General features: G+C 37.8%; 1 pseudogene; it reads left to right on the top strand.

The window, feature by feature from the left end:
• Positions 1–644: 644 nt before the first annotated feature.
• Positions 645–12,500, top strand: LOC109099514 (annotated as a pseudogene).

The raw sequence follows: 12,500 nt of genomic DNA, 5'->3' as shown, positions 1-12,500 counted from the left end.
CCCTAGGAGAGAGTCCATTTTGTGATGTCTGGAGAGGCTCTACTCCTGATCCATCTCATCACCGGACCCAGAGCCCAGCCCACAGCCAACCTGCAACAGAATACAAGCCAGAGCCCACTGCAGATGGGGTGCTTACGCTGTCCTCAGACACAGAGCCTGAGCACCATCACAAGTCTGACTAGTTGTGTGAGCCGGTGACTCCAGTGGGAGTTTTGGTGGAGCTGTACACTGAAGAGTGGCTAAAAGGCTACCCACCCTGCCCACCCACGAATCCTCTCTTCTTCTAGTCCCTTTCTGCACAAATGCTGCTTCATCATCGCTGATTTCACTCAGCTCAGAGTCTTCATCATGGACTCTTAGTTTATTTCGTTTCATTTCCTGTTGCCTTTGTTCTAGTTTCCTGCTCTCTTTAGTTACTATAGCAATTCATTTGTTCATCACACCTTTTAGTCTTTTAGTTTGTTATCAGTGTATACTTAAGTTCCCTTGTTTTCTCAGTTCATTGTCAGATGTCTAATAAAATTGAAAGAGATGTGGTAAAAGTTGTGGCTTGGTTTCTGTTAATCAAGGAGGGACAGCAGTTTTCACTAGTTTCTGCTTTTATTATTGTACTTCCCTGAAGTTATAAATAAAAGCAGTAGCTTACCATGAAGCCATCAGAAATACTGTTTCCCTATTCATTAGAAACAACAGATTTTTCTTGTTATAATGCCAAATAAATGCTTTTCAGTTCGATAATGTATGATAAAAAACATTCTGTATAAAACTTGTAGAGTATAGGGTGATTCATGGCACATTGACACCTCGGGTGCAGATGACGTTCTAAGGATTTAACACAGTCTGTCTTCAACCATCTATGATTATTTGGTCAGATATGGAGTTCGGGCAACTTCCCTTTGTGTTCTGTAAGTATTGTTTTCTTTCTAATATTTAATTAAATATAATAAAACATCATATTTATACATTTTCCAGACACTTTTATCCAATCTTCAATAAACGCGCTGGAAAAAAAAATTAACTCACTGATTGCCCCCAAAAAAAACTGACTTAATACAAATATTGTTGCAACAAAACAAAAAAAATTCCTCCCATCATTATTAAACTGTTCAGTGCTCCATAATTCAGTATGGTCCTGTGATTGAGTCATAGCAATGGATTAAGTCCATTTTTTACACTGAAGTACTAAAATTACAGTACATATCTACAACTAAAACTAAAATAGTAATGAATAGAACTATTAAACTATAGAAACTAAATACTTTTTGTAACAAACAAAAATCTATAAAAAGATTAATATGCACAACAGAATTACTAATACTGAAATTAAAAACAGCAACATTATGAAAAAAGCATTAATCTATCTGTCTTTCCCATATATGTCAATTACAAACTCAGCTGTGCTTCTTAATGTATATATTACACATTGACATAAATAGACCTTCTGTATAAATGAAATAATGTGCATGAAGAAAAACACCAAGTCACATATTATTACTCTTATGCTTGTGATCAGACTGTTGGCTTGAGGTTCCATAAACAGTTCTATACTATAACAATGTTTTAATGTTTACTTGGACACACATGTTGTCCCCCCAAAAATATCTTAATAAGAATTATTTTCAATAATTGTCTCTGCTTTTTCAGACACTGGATGGTTTTCAGAAAACTTTCAGGTTACTTAAATGTTTTCTACATCAGCAGATAATCATCTGCACTCATGTAGACACCTCTAGTTATATACAAATTAGACAAATCTTCTGAAAAATAAATAACTATATCCTTGTCAAGCAGAGAAACATTCGAGCATAAAATGATGTTTTACACAGAAATTCATCAGCTCCATGTTCATGCTGTAATGAGTTTTTCTCTTTGTGTTTTAGTGCTGATTTCAAACATCCACTCTGGACACACTGATGGTGAGTCAATTTGATTTATACATTTCATAACACATAGGTGATTCATGTGTTATGAAATTCATTCTGTTACAAATCAACGAAGAAAACCTTGGGTGTCAATCAGGACACAAGGGATGAGGAGACTGGAGCTTCCTTTCAAAGAGTCACAAATGACTGTTACTGCTCAATCCAGAATATTAAAATAACCCATTTCAAATTTACATAACAATCAAAGGCTTCGAATACATATTAAATGTGCAAATGAGGTCTATAGCACTTTTCATCTAGTTGCAAGAAATGTTGTCAGGAGTCATTGATAAATCCAAGAGAATTTACAAACGTATCGTTAATCCCATTCAACAACATCAAAGAAAATAATACTGGTTAATCCTTTCTGCAGAATAATTGATTCACAAATTACAGACAGATTACAAGGTAAACAACTCAGTATTTCATATAAATCATGTTCCACAATTTAATTAACAAATTAAGATTTTACTGAATCAATCACGTGCACATGAAAACATAAAGTTGGAAATTACACTTGAAACAAGTTTGAATATAAAGATATTGACAAACAATTAGAGCCTGTTCAAATACCCACATTTGCAGTCTTGGCCACTTGAAAGCGCACGCACACAACAGGAAGTAAATGTCCAAGACTGTCCCAGGTCTTAAAACGCCAAAGCGCAGTAGCCTTAACGCACACTAAATCCAAATTATCTTTAATACTGCGCTGAAATGGTATTCAAGGCTAAGTGTATCCCAGCATACATCACATTCTGGAAATAAATCACAAGACTTTTACTGAGATCTCGCGAGAGGTAGCAGAAATCTTTCCAGTGTAAGTTAAATATTAACAATAATTAATCATTACATATAATTTGGTATAGTAAAACCTAAAGTGTTGCACATTTGCAACATCGGTGCAAAGATGAGTATGTTTACTTTGTGCAACATTTGCAACTGCTTTTTTATCACTTGATTTGAAGCACCACAATTACTAAATTGTGTTATTTGTTATAGAACAGAATTATATTTATTTTAAAATCCAAAATATTGAAAATCAAAATAAAGTTTTGTAACACTTGTGTTTTCATAAGAGTGACCCATGGAGTAATGAAAAGTTCTACACAGACTTGTGGTCTTCAAGCAGGAAATATGTCATACAATAAGCGTTACATTTGTTGTATTACAAACACCTTTTTTACAAGCCAAATTACTCATATGACAGTTCTGAGGTGAACAAAAAGTGAACCAGTGAACAAAAAGTCTTCAGGAATACGTTCATACCTCTGAAGTCTTGAGTTTGAACAAGATGATTTAATTTTTTTTTTTGTCTTGATCATCAGTCATTGTAAAATTTGTTAACTCTTTTTACTTGTCCTGTTGGTTTACACAACCATTAACCATTTACAGCCTTGTTGATGAGTCAGTGATAAGCTGCATTTCATGATGCAGAAGTCATTATATATTTCTATAGCACATTTTCCTATAGAAATAAAAAGTTGTAACCCAAAATCAAGTAACTGCAGTCACGCAGTAAAAGCAGCACATTATTTTCATTGTGAATTGTTGTCATTGTACAGAAAGACCAAAAGTCAAAGTGAGCATTAAACCTGATCAACATGTATTCAGAGGAGAGAGAGTCACTCTCAGATGTGACATTGATGGTGAAGGAGTCACTAGCTGGCAGTACAGCTGGTATAAAGACGGTTCAGACAGTGTTTTCAGTGAACTACAGGAACACACATTCAGTTCTGTTACTGAGTCTGACGCAGGTAAATACTCCTGTTATGGAGCAGAGAGAGGAGGATCACGAACATCAAACATCAGTGATGAAGTTACACTGACAGTATCAGGTGAGTTTCATCATCTCTTCATAAACACACACAAGTTTAACATGTTATTAATGAGTGATTCCTGTATTTCAGATAAACCCAGAGCAGTTTTAAGTGTTTCTCCACAGAAGTGGTTGACTGAAGGAGATCCAGTGACTCTGATCTGTGAGGTTAAAGGCTCCTCTACAGGCTGGACATTCAGCTGGTTCACTCTAACTGTTTTATCAGGTAAGATATAGCGTGCTTCATGTGATAAGATCTGAATGATCTGGTTTTATTCAAGCAAATTACTGCTTAAAGGGAAAGTATACCCCATTTAATTTAAACACCCTGGTGTTACTCTAATGCTGTATGCATTCTTTCCTTCTTTTTCGGACCACCTGGGCATGCTCATCCACACTGTATAATGGCAGTGGGTATGATCAGCATCAAGCTTTTGAAAAAAGATGCCAATAAATCATAGAATGGTACCAAGCAACACATACTGTATATTTCAGGTGTTCTTGGGGTATATATATATATATATGTATGTATATATGAAATATATTATTTAACAAAAATCCTAACCTGGTTATTGTCTATAAATAATGTGAAGCAGCCAAAAAACAACCCAAAACAACAAGAGATGAGGCTTATTTGTGACACGTCAGTCATCTTTTACGATTGCGTCTTTAGGTTTATTTTATTCACCGGAAACTTTACAAACACTGAGCCATTACTTCATGGATCAGAAGATTAATCAAGGCAAAAATTTGAATGAATATATGGTCAATAAAAAATGTGTGCTCCCGCACTCACCCCCTTCTTTCCTAATTGATTAATAAAACGTGACATGTAATACAGTGCCTAGAAATCCCAGAAAGTATCCGTATACTTTCATCACAGCTGAACATCTTCAGAACTCTTGTTGTCATGACAGTCAAAATGACAGTTGACAGATGAAAGTGATAACTTAGATATAACTTAAATATCTACTAAAAAAAAGTACATGGATTTTTTAATATTGATCTTTCACAATATTGTTAATGTAAACTATCCCTTTAATGTGACTGAATCAACCTGACTGTGGGTTACATATATAAATTTCTACCCCAAACTCTTACAATTGGTGTGTCTGACTGATCTGGATGTTCAAACAAACATAGCAATGTTTTGATGACTATGACTTCCGTCTCTGCATATTAGGCTGAGCTAGGACACATTAACATTTAAAGCAATTCACTTTGTAGGTCAGAATACCTAGAAATACATCTTTACCGTAACAATTGCACGTTCTCACTTCATACAGACAGCAGTAATCATTATCAGCTGCTCTCAGACAGCAGCAGAGGAGCTGGAGGAAACTACACTGTCAGTTCTGCTGCTCTGAATCACACAGGAGTTTATGTGAGCATATAACACATAGTAAAACCTGCCTTTTACACAACCTACAGCAACACACAACCACTATGGGTCACCGGTCAGTATGTATTTATTTATTTTCATTATTGAATGCACAAATTTAATACATTTCTAAATTGTTGCTTTAATTGTCTTCTCAGGTGTTTCTCCTCCAGTCTCTCTGATCATCAGTCCCAGCAGAACTCAACACTTCACGTTGGTCTCTCTCTCTCTGAGCTGTGAGGACAAGAGTAACTCTAAAAGATGGAGAGTGAGAAGATACACAGACAATAAGCAGCTGGAAGATTGTTTAATATCAAACTGGGGATCACAAACAGGATCTACATGTAAAATCAGCTCCACCGTCCCATCAGACACTGGAGTGTACTGGTGTCAGTCTGAATCTGGAGAGAACTATCATCCTGTTAATATCACTGTTCACAGTGAGTATATATTTCTGTATATATTCATTTCACAGGCAGGTTACAGTAAGTGCATAATGCTGGTTAGTACAGGAAGCAGGGGTCCTTATCATTTTTTATACCAATGACACCGGTATTAATTTGTTTAAAAAAAAATATATATTTTTTTATGCATAAATAGTGTGATTTGTGTGTTAACACTGAAAATTCAAAAAAGAAAAAGTGCACATCAAATACCCAGATGATGCACTTAAAAAAAAAAAACTAAGTGTGGGAATTTTGCTCACTTCATGTACTATCACAGCTTTAATTACATACTGGAGGTGGTGTGGCTATCAGATTCTGATGTTGGATGACAAAATAACCATATAATTCATACACTAGACAGTTGAGTGCATAATGCACAGATTAATAGTGAATAGTGTATCGTGTATAATTTGGGACACAACTTATATTAGTGATATAAGTTGAGAGGTGTATTTTTTTGAACTGGGATTTATACTCTTAAAGGGGAAATCTCACTTTGTCTGTGTTTAAGTGCTATAATCAGGTCCCAGATACACCTACCAACCCAGAAAATTTAGTTTAATGCTTACATGCCATGTGACAGCTGCTTTCTGTGCATGTATTCCAGATGTGTGCGCTCAGAAAACCCTATATCAGAAGTTGGTGCTCTTCAGCCACCAATTTTTAAAAATCACAGCTTCATCGGAATGGTATAAAACTTGGTGACTTTATGGCATTTGGAATGTAAACACACAAAAAAATCGAGGGCATGATTCAAGCAAACTAAGTGGTCGTAAAAAAAATAAAAAGAAAATAGGCACACTTGTGGTCTTTGGTCAAAAATTACCAACCATAGAAAATGAATGGGAAATCGATAAAAGCACAAAAATTCAGAGAACGTTTGTGTGTACAATCTACAAATCTGCCACAATGCAGAAAAAAAGTACACAGCAATGATGGGGTGAAACTTTAAAACAAAAACCAAAACCAACACATTCACTCACACACACACACACACACACACACACACACACACACACACACACACACACACACACACACACACACACACACACACACACAATATGAACTGGTATGACTGTAACAGCAAATATATAAAATTAAAGCAATAATTCAACTACAATGCAGTAAAAAAGTGGACAGCAAGAAAAGAAACACACACTCAAAAAAAACAAAAAACAAAAACACAAAAACACACACACAAATCAAACACACACACACACACACACACACACACACACACACACACACACACACACACACACACACACACACACACACAGACAAACACACACACATACACAATTATACACACTCAAATGGACTGGTATGGCGATACCCAAATGGCCAAAATGAAAACTGAAATCAGATCAGACCCAGAAGAATTAAACTCTGATAAAGCATTCCTGTTCATTTAAGTTACATTTTTAAAGAACTTTAATGTTTTGTTTAACAAAATGCTTTCTGTGTGTTCAGGTTTGACTGTAATAATAATAATTAAAAAACTGACGCTTCAAATCAACATAAAAAAAAATAAAAAATCTAAACCTTTACAAAATTCTTTGAGAATGTCTAAATACATACCCAAACCCACAACTAAATGAAAATAAGTATTTTTGTCTAAAAACAATTATAGAATTTATAGGCCTTTTATATAGAGCTACATAGTTATCTATCTGGGTTTTGCTCTGACACTCTTTTTGTCTTGTGTGTGTTTCTTGTGTGTATGTTGTCTTGTGTCGGCACATGGCCCAGTTGATTGTTTTTCTCAGCCCCTTCTCCTTCTTTCTGCTTTACCACACCCTCTTGTAAGCCTTGATGGTCTAATTGTGCTCACCTATTCATCGTGTGTTTTCTTCCCTATTTATAGTGCCCCTTGCCCTATTGTCTTGGGATTTGTGGTCATTCTTTCCCTCACTGTCACTGTGTTTGTCTGTGGCTGTGGCTGAGGCTGTGTTCCTGTCTCCCTGCCTGTTTGATCTTGTGATCTAGTTCTTGCCCTAGTCTTGTCTCTTGTAATTCTATGTTCTTGTCTTGATCCTTGTTTTTGGATTTGGTCTGTTTTTGTTTTTGCTTTTATTTAAGTATTCATTTAGTTCTCTTAGTCCTGGTCTTTTGTGTGCAGTTTTGGATGATATTTAAGTAATTTGTGTTGGTTAATATAATTACTACTTTTTACCTTTTATTAGTTCTTTTGTTTTATTTATCTCCTTTCTTTCTTTTAGATAATATGGTCCTTCCCATACATCCTCATCTTGTAGTCCTGCCACTGGTTCCACCGGTTAAAGTCCAGGCTGTCCAAGTGGTGTTCCCTTACTGTCTCCCTTTGTTATTAAAATAAAGGTTCCTGGCACTTGGTCCTCTTCAGAGTTGGTGGTCAATAAGTATCTGAGCTCTGCTATGGTGCCTTTCAGGGGTTGGTCTTCTCCATCAGCCTGGTCCTTGCCGCTTCCTCTGCAGCTATTTGGTTTGTGCAAGTGGATTAAACTGGGCCAGGCAGCGAAGCTAAACGTCCAAGTGGTGTTCCCTTACTGTACCCATACTACAAACTTTTACCACTTTTTCATCACAATAAAACCATAACCAAAATAACATCCTCAACACAACCATACTACCCTCTTGTATCAGTTTGTTTTGTCTATAAACCCGTTACTCACCAGATATCCCCCCCCCCCCCCCCCCCCCCGTTACTCACACACAGTCCGTTCATATTCCGCTGCCACGCCCAAGCATGCAGCCGCTGTGGGAAAAATAAAACACAAACATTTTCAAAAAGAGAGCAAACTTCCTCTTCCATTACTCACAAGTGTTCTGCCCCCGTGCGGCCAGTCACTTGAGTTAATTCAACCCCTTGCCACGTGGGCCGAGGCCTGGCAGGCCATCCCTGGCCAATCGGTGGGCAGACACAGCACGGTCATCCACTTTTTAAGGGGTGCCAAGAGGCTGAATCCGCCACATCCCCCTACCATCCCTTCATGGGATCTGCCCATGGTGCTGAGGGCCCTGAAGGGCCCTGCCTTCGAGCCAATACAGTCTGCCAGCATATGGTCGCTATCACTGAAAACTGCCTTGCTTTCTAGCACTGGCATCAGTAAGGCGAATAGGGGAATTTGGGCCTAACAACACTAAAGTCATCCTGAAAGCAAGGCATGGTTACGTACCTAAGGTGCTCTCCACTCCATTCAGAGCACAGGTCATTACGCTCTCCGCGCTTCCTCGCTCTGAAGAGGACAGAGAGCTATCTCTGCTCTGCCCCGTCAGAGCCCTGAGAATCTATATTGAGAGCTCCGCCCCCTATAGGTGGTCAGAACAGCTCTTTGTCTGCTTTGGTAACCGCACCAAAGGGCTCCCGGTCACGAAGCAAAGACTTTCTAGGTGGATAGTAGACTCCATCTCACTAGCGTACTCTTCCTTGGGCCTTTAATGCCCCATTGGAGTACGGGTCCACTCGACTAAAGGTATCTCCATATTCTGGGCATGGTCCAGTGGTGTGTCCATCATGGATATTTGTGAGGCGGTCGGCTGGGCCTCGCCATCCACATTTGCAAGGTTTTATAACATGGAAGTCCCGGCCTTACAGGCCAGGATCCTTTCTACTTGAAGTGACATGAACTGCTTAAACAAATCCAACAGGGAGCCCTTGACTGTATCTCGCTCAAGCTCTTTGGCAATAGTTCACCTGTTAGCTCTCGACCCCTTGGTCTCGAAGCTACAGTAGTACTTTGGAACGATCAACCAGGCCGGGTGTGACCTCTGGAAGCTCAACACATTTTAGCCTTGGATTATTGTTAACTTCTTAGGGGCAATGGTTGCTTATGGAAGTTGATATCTTTAGTCGTTCCACTACATAGCACGGCGTGATTGTACTGAGTTCTCATATGTGTCTAGCAAGACACAGTACGAGTGTAGTATCAAAAGGGAACGTACTCGGTTACTTAACGTAACCTCGGTTCCCTGAGATACGGGAATGAGTACTGCGTTGCTAGCCATGCTATGTAGCTGCATTACTCAGTGGTTACTTCAGTCAAAGTAACCTTAGAATCCTGTGGTGAGCACCCACTTATATAGCCAGACACCCCGCCCATTCTGGTGGGCTTTGGCAGGACTTGGAGGGCTTTGTCGCCATAGGCTCGTACAGCTCCACTGCCTAGCCATTGGTTCGTTTTTAATACACCGCACGAACCAATGGCTGTGACGTTTCACTGCATGAATAAAGAAAGGCTTCAGTTTAGGAGAAAAAACAATTTTTTCCCATATGCATCTAGCGAGATGCAGTACTCGTTCCCGTATCTCAGGGAACCGAGGTTACGTTAAGTAACCGAGTACTTTTTCTCAAAAATACAAATATGTGCGTTCATGTTGCTTACATATGATTGTAGGCCAGTTTTTTTTTTTCACTGAATACAGTGTAATTAGACTTTACCCATTAATATGTTTTTAAGATGTTTTTTAAGAAAAAAGCACAAATACATATGATATGAGCATACGTAACGTATTCTTGGGGCAGTGTTAAGCACTACTGGCAAATAAATGTTTTTTTACAAGGGCTTTAGACATTCGTCACACCGAAGGTATTCCCATAGCAATGGCTTCGCAGCATTAAAGTGACCTTATGAAAGGGAACATTCCCATTGCACAAAAGTTTCTTTATAGTTAAAAAAGTTACATTAGATTATTCAAATTTTCTTTATACAAAGAAAATGAATTATTTTGGAACCCAAAACTGTTCTTCTGTGGCATCGCTGTGAAAACACCCTTTTTGAACCTTTATTTTTAAGCGTATAGAAAGTAATTATATAATTCTTTACTCCTTAAGTCACTCAGTGAGAAAGCAAAGTGTCTGTGGCATGAACTAAAACACATTTTGGTGTTAGATACAGAAGAAAAAATGGGGTTGTTGGGGGAATATAGTGTCATTCAGGGGCGGTTTCTTCATTAGGGCAATGCACCACCAAAGTGTTAAAGAGAGGGATTTTTACTATCACATTCAACCACAGTGTTATTCTAGCTGTGACAGTTATTAGACAGTTTGTTCTACCTCTGCGATCTCTATGTGTTCCAGGAGGGCTAACTCTAATGTGTTTTCGTCATCATACATAAACTTAACTTGTGCAACACTTGGTGGGAACAAACATACTCTATTAATTATCTTTAAAGTGTTAATTCACCCAAAAATGAAAATTATGTCATTAATTACTCACAATTGCTGCCGACCTAGAACACGCATGCGCTGCACCTTGTTTACGAGCAGAAAAATGCACACGCATGTGTGCTTTCGATAATGGAGGTGGACGGTTACTTGGAGGAGAAGAATTGTTGAATAAAGTCGTCACTTGTTTTCAGAAATTATTATAGCTTCGTAAAATTCAGGACTAGTCTGCATGGCCTGAATAAAGCAAACCAGTATCTTATCAGTAAAAATTTGATGGAAGACGATTATAATGGAGGTAAAGATGATTACAATATCAGGTTAAGGCAAATGGTATAATGGTCTGTTGTTGTCTTTCTGTGACTGTTTAAAGCACACGAATGAGACACGTGATTGGGTGTTTGTTGCTAATCATCTAACCGTAACATTTTAATACGGCATCATTTCACACAGTAGTAGTAACAACTTTGGCACAGCAAAGCGTTGTTTGCGAGCCATTCACACAGAACACATTTCTACTTTAAAAATGTTGAGAAAAGGGCAGTGGAATAGTAATTTAACCATAACAGTGACAGTTATAAAGTGCAATCAACTCTGTTTACATAAAGTTTGTGTTTTCTCTGTTTTTGTAGTTGGTGTGATTCTGGAGAGTCCTGTTCATCCTGTGACTGAAGGAGATTCTCTGAATCTATGCTGTCTATATCCATATACAAGACCACCAAACCTCAGAGCTGATTTCTATAAAGATGGATCACTCATCCAGAGTCAAACTACAGAGATGATCATCTCTACTGTCTCAAAGTCACATGAGGGTTTCTACTACTGCAAACACCCAGAGAGAGGAGAGTCACCCAAGAGCTGGATCTCAGTCAGAGGAGTTTCAAATGAATGTGAGCTGATTTATTTCTTCATATGCTCTCATTTGGATACAGTGCTTAATAAAGTTAATGTGTGTTTCTTTTTCAGTGTCTCATTCAGAATCTCAAATCTCTGTCCTCCACACACTCAGTTCTGTACTGACAGTTTGTCCGTATCTCCTAGTGACAGTCGTGCTGATCTTCAAATGCTGCGGGATGAGAGGTAAATTTCTGTCTGATTTATTTAAAACCACTGTAATCATTTTTCATTGATAAACAACTACCTCTTGTGTAACTTTCAAATTTGTTTTAAAATAGTTGGAAGATGACTGTAGCAATTAACACAGGAAAAAAAAAAGATGTGTGAGATGTTTGTGTTTAATTAACAGTTACATCTGTGGAAGAGGAAGAAACTTCTGTTTGACATTCTGTTGGGATGGTGAGAAATGTCAGCTTCATCCTGAATTTCCCTTTATTCCTCATTATCCTATTCACAAGCTTTTACTTGCCTTCTGGCAGTTTACTTGCTGTTATGACCAAGTTTTGAGAGTGATAACTGCATTTAAATGCAAGAATGAATCCCATTAGTTATTGTACTCACTGTTTAAGGAATACAGAAGTCACTCCGATTGACAATGGCTAAACTTTTGCTGTTTCTGTGTATGCCTGCTTCACATTATAACCACAGGAGCACAACACTGTAATTTGTATAAGCCATGTTATTCCTTATTTTAGCTCAAGATTCCTGACTTATATCGCTGCTACCTGTATGCCTTGTAGGTTTTGAGATTATAACATAGAGATATAAAGAATATCTCTTTGAATTTGAGACTTCAGTCTTTGCAACTCCACAGATCTTCTTTATTCACCGAGAGCTTGTAACACTCCAAAGAGAAAGGAAAATTAGAAATCGCATCATATGACCACTT

This window comes from Cyprinus carpio, chromosome B3, assembly GCF_018340385.1.
Source record: "Cyprinus carpio isolate SPL01 chromosome B3, ASM1834038v1, whole genome shotgun sequence".
Classification (NCBI taxonomy): Eukaryota; Metazoa; Chordata; class Actinopteri; order Cypriniformes; family Cyprinidae; genus Cyprinus; species Cyprinus carpio.
Note: the sequence above shows the minus strand (reverse complement) of the source record. Positions and strands in the feature narration are given on the sequence as shown.